Source organism: Triturus cristatus, chromosome 2_2, assembly GCF_964204655.1.
Source record: "Triturus cristatus chromosome 2_2, aTriCri1.1, whole genome shotgun sequence".
Classification (NCBI taxonomy): Eukaryota; Metazoa; Chordata; class Amphibia; order Caudata; family Salamandridae; genus Triturus; species Triturus cristatus.
The window spans coordinates 214247023-214259998 of NC_140582.1; the positions used below are offsets into that span (position 1 = coordinate 214247023).

Below are 12976 nucleotides of genomic sequence, written 5' to 3' on the forward strand. Positions count from 1 at the left end.
CAGTGAAAACTGACCCTTTTTTTGCAAAGTGCCTAGCCGTGGATTTTGATCCCTAGCTCTGCTGGCACCTAGGGAAACCTAGCAAACCTATACATTTTTGAAAATTAGACACCCAGGGAAATCTAGGATGGGGTAACTTGTCTGGCTCTCACCAGGTTCTGTTACCCAGATTCCCTTGTAAACCTCAAAATCTGTAACAAAAAAAAACAACACATTTTCCTAACATTTCTTTGGTGGAAAGTTCTGGAATCTGCATGGATCCACAAAAGTAGACCCACCCTGCATTCCCTAAAGTCTTCAGAAAAAAATAGTACCTCACTTGTGTGGGTAGGCCTATTGCCCGTGACAGGAAATGTCCCAAAACGCAATGTGGACACACCACATTTTCACAGTGAAAACTGACCCTTTTTTTGCAAAATGCCTAGCTGTAGATTTTGAACCCTAGCTCTGCCGGAACCTAGGGAAACCTAGCAAACCTATACATTTTTTAAAACTGGACACCCAGGGGAATACAGGATGAGGTTACTTCTCTGGCTCTCACCAGGTTCTGTTACCCAGAATCCCTTGCAAACCTCAAACTTTGAAAAGAAAACACATTTTCCTCACATTTCTGTGATGGAAAGTTCTGGAATCCACAAAAGTCCACCCACCCCGCATTTCCCAAAGTCTTCCATGAAAAATGGTACCTCACTCGTGTGGATAGGCCTAGTGCCCGTGACAGGAAATGGCCCAAAACGCAACGTGGACACACCACTTTTTCACAGTGAAAACTGAGGCTTTTTTTTTGCAAAGTTCTTAGCTGTAGATTTTGAACCCTAGCTTTGCCTGCACCAAGGGAAACCTAGCAAACCTATACATTTTTTAAAACTAGACACCGAGGGGAATCCAGGATGGAGTGACTTGTCTGGATCTCACCAGGTTCTGTTACCCAGAATCCCTTGCAACCCTCAAACTTTGTAAAACAAAAAAGCATATTTTCCTCACATTTTTTGTGGTGGAAAGTTCTGGAATCTGTGTGGATCCACAAAGTTCCACCCACCCCGCATTCCCCAAAGTCTTCCAAGAAAAATGCTACCTCACTTGTGTGGGTAGGCCTAGTGCCCGTGACAGGAAACGTCCCAAACCGCAGCGTGGACACACCACATTTTCAATGTGAAAACGGACCCTTTTTTTGCAACGTGCCTAGCTATAGATTTTGAACCCCAGCTATGCCGGCACCTAGGGAAACCTAGCGAATCTATACATTTTTTTAAACTAGACACCCAGGGGAATACAGGATGGGGTGCCTTGTCTGGCTCTCACCAGGTTCTGTTTCCCAGAATCCCTTGTAAACCTCAAACCTTGTGAAAAAAAAAACATTTTCCTCACATTTCTGTGGTGGAAAGTTCTGGAATATGCGTGGATCCACAAAAATCCACCCTCCCCGCATTCCCCAAAGTCTTCATAGAAAAATGGTACTTTACTTTTGTGGGTAGGCTCAGTGCCCGCGACAGGAAGCGGCCCAAAACGCAACGTGGACACACCACTTTTTCACAGTGAAAACTGAGCCTTTTTTTTGCAAAGTTCCTAGCTGTAGTTTTTGAACCCTAGCTTTGCCGGCACCAAGGGAAACCTAGCAAACCTAGACATTTTTTAAAACTAGACACCAAGGGGAATCCAGGATGGAGTGACTTGTCTGGCTCTCACCAGGTTCTGTTACCCAGAATCCCTTGCAACCCTCAAACTTTGTAAAATAAAAGCACATTTTCCTCACATTTCTGTGGTGGAAAGTTCTGGAATCTGCGTGGATCCACAAATTTCACCCACCCCGCATTCCACAAAGTCTTCATAGAAAAATGGTACCTTACTTTTGTGGGTAGGTGTTGGACCTGGCCCTTTTTGAAGGGTCATCCCTAAACTTTTTGCCTTCCTCCTGTATTTTTTCTGACCTGGTGTTGGCTGATTTATGACTCTGGGCACCTTACCACTGCTGACCAGTGCTAAGGTGCATATGCTCTCCCTATGGTAAAATGTATACATTGATTGGTGTCCATGATTGGTTCATTTGGTTTACTGTCAGCCCCTAGTAGAGTGCACCAGGAGTGCCAGGGCTTGTAAATACAAATGCCGCTAGTGGGCTTGCAGCACTGGTTGTGCCACCCACAGAAGCGGCCTAGTAAAATGTGTCTAGGATCTGCCACTGCAGAACCTGCGTGCGGTCTGGTACCGTCGCGCTGACTGCGCAAGTGCACCCACTTGCCAGTCCCTAAACCTTCCCTTAACTACATATTAGTCACCCCTCTGGTAGGCCCAAGGGCAGGGTGCATTGTAGGCATAAGGTAGGACATGCCCTGATGTGTGTGGCATGTCTTAATAGTGAATTACAGCCATTTTCGTTTTTCACTATTGAAGGCTACCTGCTCTCCATAGGCCAGAATGGGCTGCTGGAGTCACTACACGCTGTGACCCCAGTGGACTCATAGAGCATGGTAGAAAGTCATGTTTAGTATGCCTGGACTCAGAATAATAAAATACTTCTTTTAGTAAAGTTTATTTTAATATCCTGTGTTTGTAAATACTACTTTTAGAAAGTTAGTATTTACTGATCTGGCCATTCAGTCCGCCTCTGCGCTGTGTGTGTGTGTGTTCTGCCTAGCAACAGTAAGGAGCAGGGCTGGGGAATCCCCAGAGACAGGCTGGCTGCCAGGTGGTGGGTAGAGAGATTACACCAGGATGGGTGGGAGGAGTCCACCCTTGACTCTGAATAGACCTGTGCTCTGACAGCACAAAGCCGGCGCCGCCCCCTGTGGAGCGGCTGATGTCTCTGCCCTGCTGCTGAAAGGAAAGCGCAGAGTCACCACAACAAAGTGCTCCAGAACTGGACTGAGCCAGGCCCAGGCCCCCTGGCGCTAAAGAACAAAAGAATTGCACTATAAAAGTAGGAGCCTGGCTCCTAAGAAATCAGATCCTGTTTGCGCCAAGAAGAAACTCTGCCTGAAGGAGAAGGACCTGGAGAAGCTGAAGGAGGAATACTGTCTCTCTGCCTGAGAGACTGGCCTGCAGTGGGTGCCTGTCTGCTGGAAGGAGAGGGAAAGCCTGAAGAAAAGGACTTTGATTCAACTTGTGCCTTTAAAACAATCTCCAAGGGCTTGCGTGTGAACTTGCCCCCTGACCTGCGCCCCAGGAACAGTGGGCGCTACCATCCTGAAAGAAGAGGAGAAGTGCCTTGAAGTAATTCAGCAAGCTGACCCCGGAGAACCTGTGCATCCCCTGATCTCGCTGAGCAACGCGACTTCTGCTGCTGGCGTGGCTGCAAACAACGTAAAGGCCTGACAGCCCGAGCACCGTGAACAGTTGCCCCCTCGAGCCGTAGCTCGCAAAGTAAGGTGGAGATCTCCGCGCCTGAGCGCCGAGTCCCTGTGACCCCTGCCGGGTTGTAGAGGCTTCTGCAAAGGACTAAAGTGCCCTGGTTCGCGTCTCCGGCCGAAGCTAACAGCGCGCGGCGCTGTGATCTCACCCCGAGGCTGCCCTCCTGCTTCTGACCCCCTTCGTGGCAACCTGCATCCTGCCCGAGCGCCCCACGAAGCTCCGCCGTCCCCTGGACACTGGGGACACCAGCGCGACGTGGGACACCCCTGGACTGGACCGCGAGGCCGCCACGAACCTTCCCCGTGAAATCTGCAAGGTATTGTGCCAGCGCGTGAAAAGTACGGCCCGTACTTGCCTTTGTACGAACCGTACCTGCCCTGTAACTACGGGTGCCTGGTTCGCACCGTACTGCCTGTGAAGTGCCTTGGTTCGTACCCGCCTTGTAAATACTTGTGCCTGGTTCGCACCGTACTGCCTGTGAAGTGCCTTGGTTCGTACCCGCCTTGTAAATACTTGTGCCTGGTTCGCACCGTACTGCCAGCTGAAATAATGGCGCTTTGAAAAGTGCTCCTTTTGGCTGAGTTCGAGCCGTAACAGCCTTGGTTCGACCCGTACTTACCCTGGGAACAGCAAGGTTCGAACCGTACCTACGTTTTAACCGTACTGCATTGAAAAGCATTACCGGTGCTCACTCGAGAAGAGTGAGACTCGGCAAGCGTACTCCGGCTCACGCGAGAAGCGTGGGAAACGGCAAGGCACTGTAAAAACCTTGCCAAAGGCACCCCAAAGGCGCTACGAAGTGCCCAGAAGACCTAAGAAACCTATTTTAAAGAGAACTGTGCCATTTTTACAACTGTGGACTGCCCGTAAAGCATTTTGAGAGTAACTGGATTATTTTACCAAGAGAACTGTATTTATGCAACCTGCCTGAAAGAAAACCTTTTATATAAAGAATTATATTTTGGACATAAATACAGCCTTGTGTCTTTGTGTGGTGGGGTGGTGATTATTGTGTGGGACAACTTGAACGCTTAACCTATATGCCCTCTGGAAATTTAGCCTGACTGCTCGCGCCACGTTACCTAGAGGGTGAGCAGGGGTTATTTTTAAAGAGGTGATCCTTTGCCCTGACTTAGATGAAAAGGGTCCCTGCTTGTCGCAAGTGCATACCTGCGCCAACCAGAGACCCCGGATTCTAACATTGGTGGCAGCGGTGCGGATTTACGGATTTGCGTTCTTGGTGTCTGCGCAGTGATTACTAACCATTGCACAGTGGACAGTCCAGTAGCTTAAACCACAGAACTTTTTCAAGTTTTAATTTTCGCTTGCCAAGGAAAAAGAAGATCCCTTGCGTTTGAAGCCATGCCGGGCTCAACCAGCACAGCATCTGAAGCCTCTGAGATGGAATGGGAATGGGATGCGTCAAAACTGAACGACTACACAAGAAGGCAACTCAAGTACTTCTGCAAGAAGTTCAAGGTTCCACATGTGGGGTGCAAGCTCAAACCACAGATCTACAAGGCGCTGAAAGCCTGGATGGAATCAAGGAGTGCAGCTGAGGATGTTGTACCTGAGGAGATTGACCTAGTGGAACCAGCGGAGAGCATCCACAGTGCGGGCAGGTGTCTGTCACCAGAGGAGCTGGCAGACAGACAGGCCGCAAGAGAGCAACAAGTCACTTTGGCAAAACTGAAAATAGATGGTCAATTGGAGCTGGAAAGCAAAAAGCTGGCTCTGGAAGAGAAGAAGCTGGCTCTTGAAGAAAAGAAAATGCAAATGGAGCATGACTTTTTAATGAAGAAATATGATATGGAGCTCGAGAGGCTTGAGGCCATGAGTGTCTCATCCCAGCAGCAAGAAAGGTGCGTAGCTCAGAGATTGAGCTTTTCTGAGTGGGAGGAGGAATCCAGCTCAGATGGTGGCAGCAGTATAGAATTCTCTAGTGCTGAAAGAGTAGTACGCACACCCAGAGATGTGGCGCCTGGCTTGAAGGAGGGGGTTAACACACACCAGGAGGTTCAAGGGCATGAGGTAGCTCCAGTAGTGCGCAGTATCCCTGAAGGGAATAGGGTAACTGGCGCAGGGGTTCATAGTCCTAGTGGCGGGAGGGACACTCTACTGGCTCTAGATGAGAGGCGCAGGGAGAGGGGTTCCCCCAACATTGAAGTCCTGGTAGGTGAGTGTGAAGACCGCCCAGAAGAGTGTGGGTTGTGTGACAGAGACAGTCAGATACTGTCTTGCCAGTCTCAGGAGAGTGGTGTGGAGTACGTGTGTGAGGCACTGGATGGTAAGGTGAAGGCTAGTTTGGTTAACCCTGCTAGGGGGCTGTGTGATCCAATTGTGGGAGAGCATATTTTAAGTCCCTGTTTTCCAGAGCTATGTCAACACCTGTTGGAGACCGAGTTCTCTGACCGCAGAGAGCTCACATTGGAGGTAGACCTTTTGGTGGATTCCAGAGGGTCTGGAGAGGCATTGGGGAATGACCCTGTGGGGAGTGGCTCAGGTATCTTCCAACCCAGAGTGGTGGAAGTGGTGCAGAGTAGCCCCGCTAGGTCCCATGGTAGTGGGAGGGGTGTAGGGGCTCACGTCCTGTCTCAGTGGAGAAGGAGTGAGTGTGGGGCTGCGTGCCCCCAGGTGCCCGAAACCCAGTCTCAGAGCCTGGATGGTTCTTTAAGGGAACACCAGGCGGGGAGCCTAGGCTGTCCTGATGGGCCACCCGTTGAGGGGGATCCCCTAGTGTCTGGTGAGCTGGGAGTGTCTGTAAGCAGGCCTCCATCAGTTCTGGTGTCTGGCAGTACCGCTCCAGTTGGGAGGGTGCAGAGGTCCAGATTGAGGGGTGAGAGGGGGAAAGAGTCCCCAGTGGAAGAACCAGTGGGTCAGGGGCCAGCCAGAAGGGCTGCGTCCCCCGTGAGTGACCATGGTGACACCACTTCTGTCCTGGGGGATCTTCAGGCACTGTCAGATGGACAGGGGTCTGGAGATCAGCGCCAGGCAGACTGTCACACGACACATGAGTTATGTGTCACCCTCAGGGGGGGCATGCGTGCTCCCCGGGAAGTCCTGGTGCGCCAGGCGAGCGTTCAACCGCATGGGTTGGACCCAGGGTTGGGAAGCCAGGTTCAGGTGTTGTCTGACCTGGAGGGTGGGACCACTGTAATCAGTGTCCTGACCCATGTTGCTTCTAGGGGTACCACGCCAGTTGGGAGTGGGCAGTACTCTGGAAGGGGGTGCAGAGGGAGGGAGTCCTCGCCTCTGACCCCGGCTCAACTGAAGGGTTTAGACCCTAGGTTGAAGGGCCAGGTTCAGGGTGTCCCCCCTGACCTGGGCACCCAGTTGCAGGATAGAACCCCTGAACTGGTGGGCGAATTGCGCAGGACACCTGCCACAGGTGCCGTGGCAATTCTGGAAGGGGGTGCCACTCCAGGTGGGAGGGTACAGAGCCCCAAGGAGGAGGACCGGGTGTGGGAGAGGCCACCCCAGTCTTTGGTCCAGCCGCTGGGTACAGTCCCGGGGCTGGTGGGTCAGTGCCAGGATGTCATACCTGACCTGACAAGGGGGAGAATGGACAAAGGGTGCCAAGCACCTGGGGCTACTGGCCCCTGCTCCCTGGCACCACAGAGGATTGAGAGCCCTGAGAGGCATACGGTCTGGGTCTCATCCCTGACTACTGTCAGTGGCCACTGTAGCATTTTGCTGTCTCTCTGGTGGGACACACCTGTGGGCCAGTTAAGGTTAGGTGCTGCACAGGTGGTGTCCACAGGTGAGGAGAAGGGTTCCCCATGGATTGGCTTGGTGGGCCCTGAGAGTATGGACAGAGGGAGTCCAATAGGTTCAGATTGGCGTAGAACTGGAGTCTGCCCCTGCAGTTGCGGGCCAGGTCCTTGTTCTATCGCCCCAAGCAGGGAAGACCATCACGGTGGTGATTGGTCTACCCTGCGTTTTGGCTGGAAGGGGGTTGTGTTGGACCTGGCCCTTTTTGAAGGGTCATCCCTAAACTTTTTGCCTTCCTCCTGTATTTTTTCTGACCTGGTGTTGGCTGATTTATGACTCTGGGCACCTTACCACTGCTGACCAGTGCTAAGGTGCATATGCTCTCCCTATGGTAAAATGTATACATTGATTGGTGTCCATGATTGGTTCATTTGGTTTACTGTCAGCCCCTAGTAGAGTGCACCAGGAGTGCCAGGGCTTGTAAATACAAATGCCGCTAGTGGGCTTGCAGCACTGGTTGTGCCACCCACAGAAGCGGCCTAGTAAAATGTGTCTAGGATCTGCCACTGCAGAACCTGCGTGCGGTCTGGTACCGTCGCGCTGACTGCGCAAGTGCACCCACTTGCCAGTCCCTAAACCTTCCCTTAACTACATATTAGTCACCCCTCTGGTAGGCCCAAGGGCAGGGTGCATTGTAGGCATAAGGTAGGACATGCCCTGATGTGTGTGGCATGTCTTAATAGTGAATTACAGCCATTTTCGTTTTTCACTATTGAAGGCTACCTGCTCTCCATAGGCCAGAATGGGCTGCTGGAGTCACTACACGCTGTGACCCCAGTGGACTCATAGAGCATGGTAGAAAGTCATGTTTAGTATGCCTGGACTCAGAATAATAAAATACTTCTTTTAGTAAAGTTTATTTTAATATCCTGTGTTTGTAAATACTACTTTTAGAAAGTTAGTATTTACTGATCTGGCCATTCAGTCCGCCTCTGCGCTGTGTGTGTGTGTGTTCTGCCTAGCAACAGTAAGGAGCAGGGCTGGGGAATCCCCAGAGACAGGCTGGCTGCCAGGTGGTGGGTAGAGAGATTACACCAGGATGGGTGGGAGGAGTCCACCCTTGACTCTGAATAGACCTGTGCTCTGACAGCACAAAGCCGGCGCCGCCCCCTGTGGAGCGGCTGATGTCTCTGCCCTGCTGCTGAAAGGAAAGCGCAGAGTCACCACAACAAAGTGCTCCAGAACTGGACTGAGCCAGGCCCAGGCCCCCTGGCGCTAAAGAACAAAAGAATTGCACTATAAAAGTAGGAGCCTGGCTCCTAAGAAATCAGATCCTGTTTGCGCCAAGAAGAAACTCTGCCTGAAGGAGAAGGACCTGGAGAAGCTGAAGGAGGAATACTGTCTCTCTGCCTGAGAGACTGGCCTGCAGTGGGTGCCTGTCTGCTGGAAGGAGAGGGAAAGCCTGAAGAAAAGGACTTTGATTCAACTTGTGCCTTTAAAACAATCTCCAAGGGCTTGCGTGTGAACTTGCCCCCTGACCTGCGCCCCAGGAACAGTGGGCGCTACCATCCTGAAAGAAGAGGAGAAGTGCCTTGAAGTAATTCAGCAAGCTGACCCCGGAGAACCTGTGCATCCCCTGATCTCGCTGAGCAACGCGACTTCTGCTGCTGGCGTGGCTGCAAACAACGTAAAGGCCTGACAGCCCGAGCACCGTGAACAGTTGCCCCCTCGAGCCGTAGCTCGCAAAGTAAGGTGGAGATCTCCGCGCCTGAGCGCCGAGTCCCTGTGACCCCTGCCGGGTTGTAGAGGCTTCTGCAAAGGACTAAAGTGCCCTGGTTCGCGTCTCCGGCCGAAGCTAACAGCGCGCGGCGCTGTGATCTCACCCCGAGGCTGCCCTCCTGCTTCTGACCCCCTTCGTGGCAACCTGCATCCTGCCCGAGCGCCCCACGAAGCTCCGCCGTCCCCTGGACACTGGGGACACCAGCGCGACGTGGGACACCCCTGGACTGGACCGCGAGGCCGCCACGAACCTTCCCCGTGAAATCTGCAAGGTATTGTGCCAGCGCGTGAAAAGTACGGCCCGTACTTGCCTTTGTACGAACCGTACCTGCCCTGTAACTACGGGTGCCTGGTTCGCACCGTACTGCCTGTGAAGTGCCTTGGTTCGTACCCGCCTTGTAAATACTTGTGCCTGGTTCGCACCGTACTGCCTGTGAAGTGCCTTGGTTCGTACCCGCCTTGTAAATACTTGTGCCTGGTTCGCACCGTACTGCCAGCTGAAATAATGGCGCTTTGAAAAGTGCTCCTTTTGGCTGAGTTCGAGCCGTAACAGCCTTGGTTCGACCCGTACTTACCCTGGGAACAGCAAGGTTCGAACCGTACCTACGTTTTAACCGTACTGCATTGAAAAGCATTACCGGTGCTCACTCGAGAAGAGTGAGACTCGGCAAGCGTACTCCGGCTCACGCGAGAAGCGTGGGAAACGGCAAGGCACTGTAAAAACCTTGCCAAAGGCACCCCAAAGGCGCTACGAAGTGCCCAGAAGACCTAAGAAACCTATTTTAAAGAGAACTGTGCCATTTTTACAACTGTGGACTGCCCGTAAAGCATTTTGAGAGTAACTGGATTATTTTACCAAGAGAACTGTATTTATGCAACCTGCCTGAAAGAAAACCTTTTATATAAAGAATTATATTTTGGACATAAATACAGCCTTGTGTCTTTGTGTGGTGGGGTGGTGATTATTGTGTGGGACAACTTGAACGCTTAACCTATATGCCCTCTGGAAATTTAGCCTGACTGCTCGCGCCACGTTACCTAGAGGGTGAGCAGGGGTTATTTTTAAAGAGGTGATCCTTTGCCCTGACTTAGATGAAAAGGGTCCCTGCTTGTCGCAAGTGCATACCTGCGCCAACCAGAGACCCCGGATTCTAACAGTAGGCTTACTGCCCGCGACAGGAAACGGCCTAAAACGCAATGTGGACACACCACTTTTTCACAGTGAAAACTGACCCTTTTTTTGCAAAGTGCCTAGCCGTGGATTTTGAGCCCCAGCTCTTCCTGCACCTAGAGAAACCTAGCAAACCTATACATTTTTGAAAATTAGACACCCAGGGAAATCTAGGATGGGGTGACTTGTCTGGCTCTCACCAGGTTCTGTTACCCAGAATCCCTTGCAAACCTGAAAATTTGTAAAAACAAAAACACATTTTCCTCACATTTCTTGGGTGGAAAGTTCTAGAATCTGCATGGATCCACAAAATTAGACCCACCCTGCATTCCCAAAAGTCTTAAAAAAAAATGGTACTTAACTTGTGTGGGTAGGCCTAGTGCCCGTGACAGGAAACGGCCCAAAACGCACCGTGGACACACCACATTTTCACAGTGAAAACTGACCCTTTTTTTGCAAAGTGCCTAGCTGTAGATTTTGAACCCTAGCTCTGCCGGCACCTAGGGAAACCTAGCAAACCTATACATTTTTGAAAACTGGACACCCAGGGGAATACAGGATGAGGTGACTTCTCTGGCTCTCACCAGGTTCTGTTACCAAGAATCCCTTGCAAACCTCAAACTTTGTAAAAAAAAAACACATTTTCCTCACATTTCTGTGATGGAAAGTTCTGGAATCTGCGTGGATCCACCAAATTCCACCCACCCCGCATTTCCCAAAGTCATCCAAGAAAAACTGGTACCTCACTCGTGTGGATAGGCCTAGTGCCCGTGACAGGAAATGGCCTAAAACCCAACGTGGACACACCACATTTTCACAGTGAAAACTGACCCTTTTTTTTGCAAAGTGCCCAGCTATAGATTTTGATCCCTAGCTCTGCCGGCACTTAGGGAAACCTAGCAAACCTATACATTTTTTAAAACTAGACACCCAGGGGAATACAGGATGGGGTAACTTGTTTGGGTCTCACCAGGTTCTGTTACCCAGAATCCCTTGCAAACCTCAAAAATTTGTAAAAAAATATATATACATTTTCCTCACATTTCCCTGTTGTTGAAAGTTCTGGAATCTGCGTATATCCATAAAATTCCACCTACCCTGCATTCCCCAAAGTCTTCCGAGAAAAACGGTACCTCACTTGTGTGGGTAGGCTTATAGCCCGCGACAGGGAACGGCCCAAACCGCAACGTGGACACACCTCATTTTCAATGTGAAAACTGACCCTTTTTTTGCAAAGTGCCTAGCTATAGATTTTGAACCCTAGCTCTGCCGGCACCAAGGGAAACCTAGCAAACCTATAATTTTTTTTAAACTAGTCACCCAGGGGAATACAGGATGGGGTGACTTGTCTGGCTCTCACCAGGTTCTGTTACCCAGAATCCCTTGCAAACCTGATACTTTGTAAAAAACAAAAACCCATTTTCCTCACATTTCTGTGGTGGAAAGTTCTGGAATATGCGTGGATCCACAAAATTCCACCCACCCCGCATTCCCCAAAGTCTTCATAGAAAAATGGTACCTTACTTTTGTGGGTAGGCTTAGTGCCCGCGACAGGAAACGGCCTAAAACGCAATGTGGACACACCACTTTTTCACAGTGAAAACTGACCCTTTTTTTGCAAAGTGTCTAGCTGTGGATTTTGAGCCCTAGCTCTGCCGGCACCTAGGGAAACCTAGCAAACCTATACATTTTTTTAAATTAGACACCCAGGGTAATCTAGGATGGGGTGACTTGTCTGGCTCTCATCAGGTTCTGTTACCCAGAATCCCTTCCAAACCTCAAAATTTGTAAAAAAAAAAAAAACAACACATTTTCCTCACATTGCTTTGGTGGAAAGTTCTAGAATCTGCATGGATCCACAAAAGTAGACCCACCCTGCATTCCCAAAAGTCTTCAGAAAAAAATAGTACCTCACTTGTGTGGGTAGGCCTATTGCCCGTGACAGAAAACGGACCAAACCGCAACGTGGACACACCACATTTTCAATGTGAAAACGGACCCTTTTTTTTGTAAAGTTCCTAGCTATAGATTTTGAACCCTAGCTATGCCGGCACCTAGGGAAACCTAGCAAACCTATACATTTTCTGACTCTCACCAGGTTCTGTTACCCAGGATCCCTTGCAACCCTCAAACTTTGTAAAATTAAAGGCACATTTTCCTCACATTTCTGTGGTGGAAAATTCTGGAATCTGCGTGGATCCACAAAATTACACCCTCCCCGCATTCCCCAAAGTCTTCCAAGAAAAATGCTACCTCACTTGTGTGGGTAGGCCTAGTGCCCACGACAGGAAACGGCCCAAAACACAATGTGGGCACACCATATTTTCACAGTGAAAACTGACCCTTTTTTTGCAAAGTGCCTAGCCGTGGATTTTGAGCCCTAGCTCTGCCGGAACCTAGGGAAACCTAGCAAACCTATACATTTTTGAAAATTAGACACCCAGTGAAATTTAGGATGGGGTGACTTGTCTGGCTCTCACCAGGTTCTGTTACCCAGAATCCTTTGCAAACCTCAAAATTTGTAAAAAAAAAAAGGGGAAAAACAAATTTTCCTCACATTTCTTTGGTGGAAACTTCTAGAATCTGCATGAATCCACAAAATTAGACCCACCCTGCATTCCCAAAAGTTTTCAGAAAAAAATGGTACCTCACTTGTGTGGGTAGGCCTAGTGCTCGTGACAGGAAACGGCCCAAAACGCAACGTGGACACACCACATTTTCACAGGGAAAACTGACACTTTTTTTGCAAAGTGCCTAGCTGTAGATTTTGAACCCTAGCTCTGCCGGCACCTAGGGAAACCTAGCACACCTATACATTTTTGAACACTGGACATCCAGGGGAATACAGGATGAGGTGACTTCTCTGGCTCTCACCAGGTTCTGTTACCCAGAATCCCTTGCAAACCTCAAACTTTGTAAAAAAAAACCCACATTTTCCTCATATTTCTGTGATGGAAAGTTCTGGAA

General features: G+C 50.1%; 1 long non-coding RNA gene across 1 annotated transcript in view; it reads left to right on the forward strand.

Annotated features, from left to right (window-relative positions):
- Window positions 1–7708: 7708 nt before the first annotated feature.
- LOC146862051 (uncharacterized) overlaps window positions 7709–12976 on the forward strand; it is a 132367-nt gene continuing 127099 nt past the window's right edge. The window contains exon 1 of the long non-coding RNA XR_014978366.1: window positions 7709–9110. This is a non-coding gene — a long non-coding RNA (uncharacterized LOC146862051). The remainder of the gene's footprint in view (window positions 9111–12976) is intronic.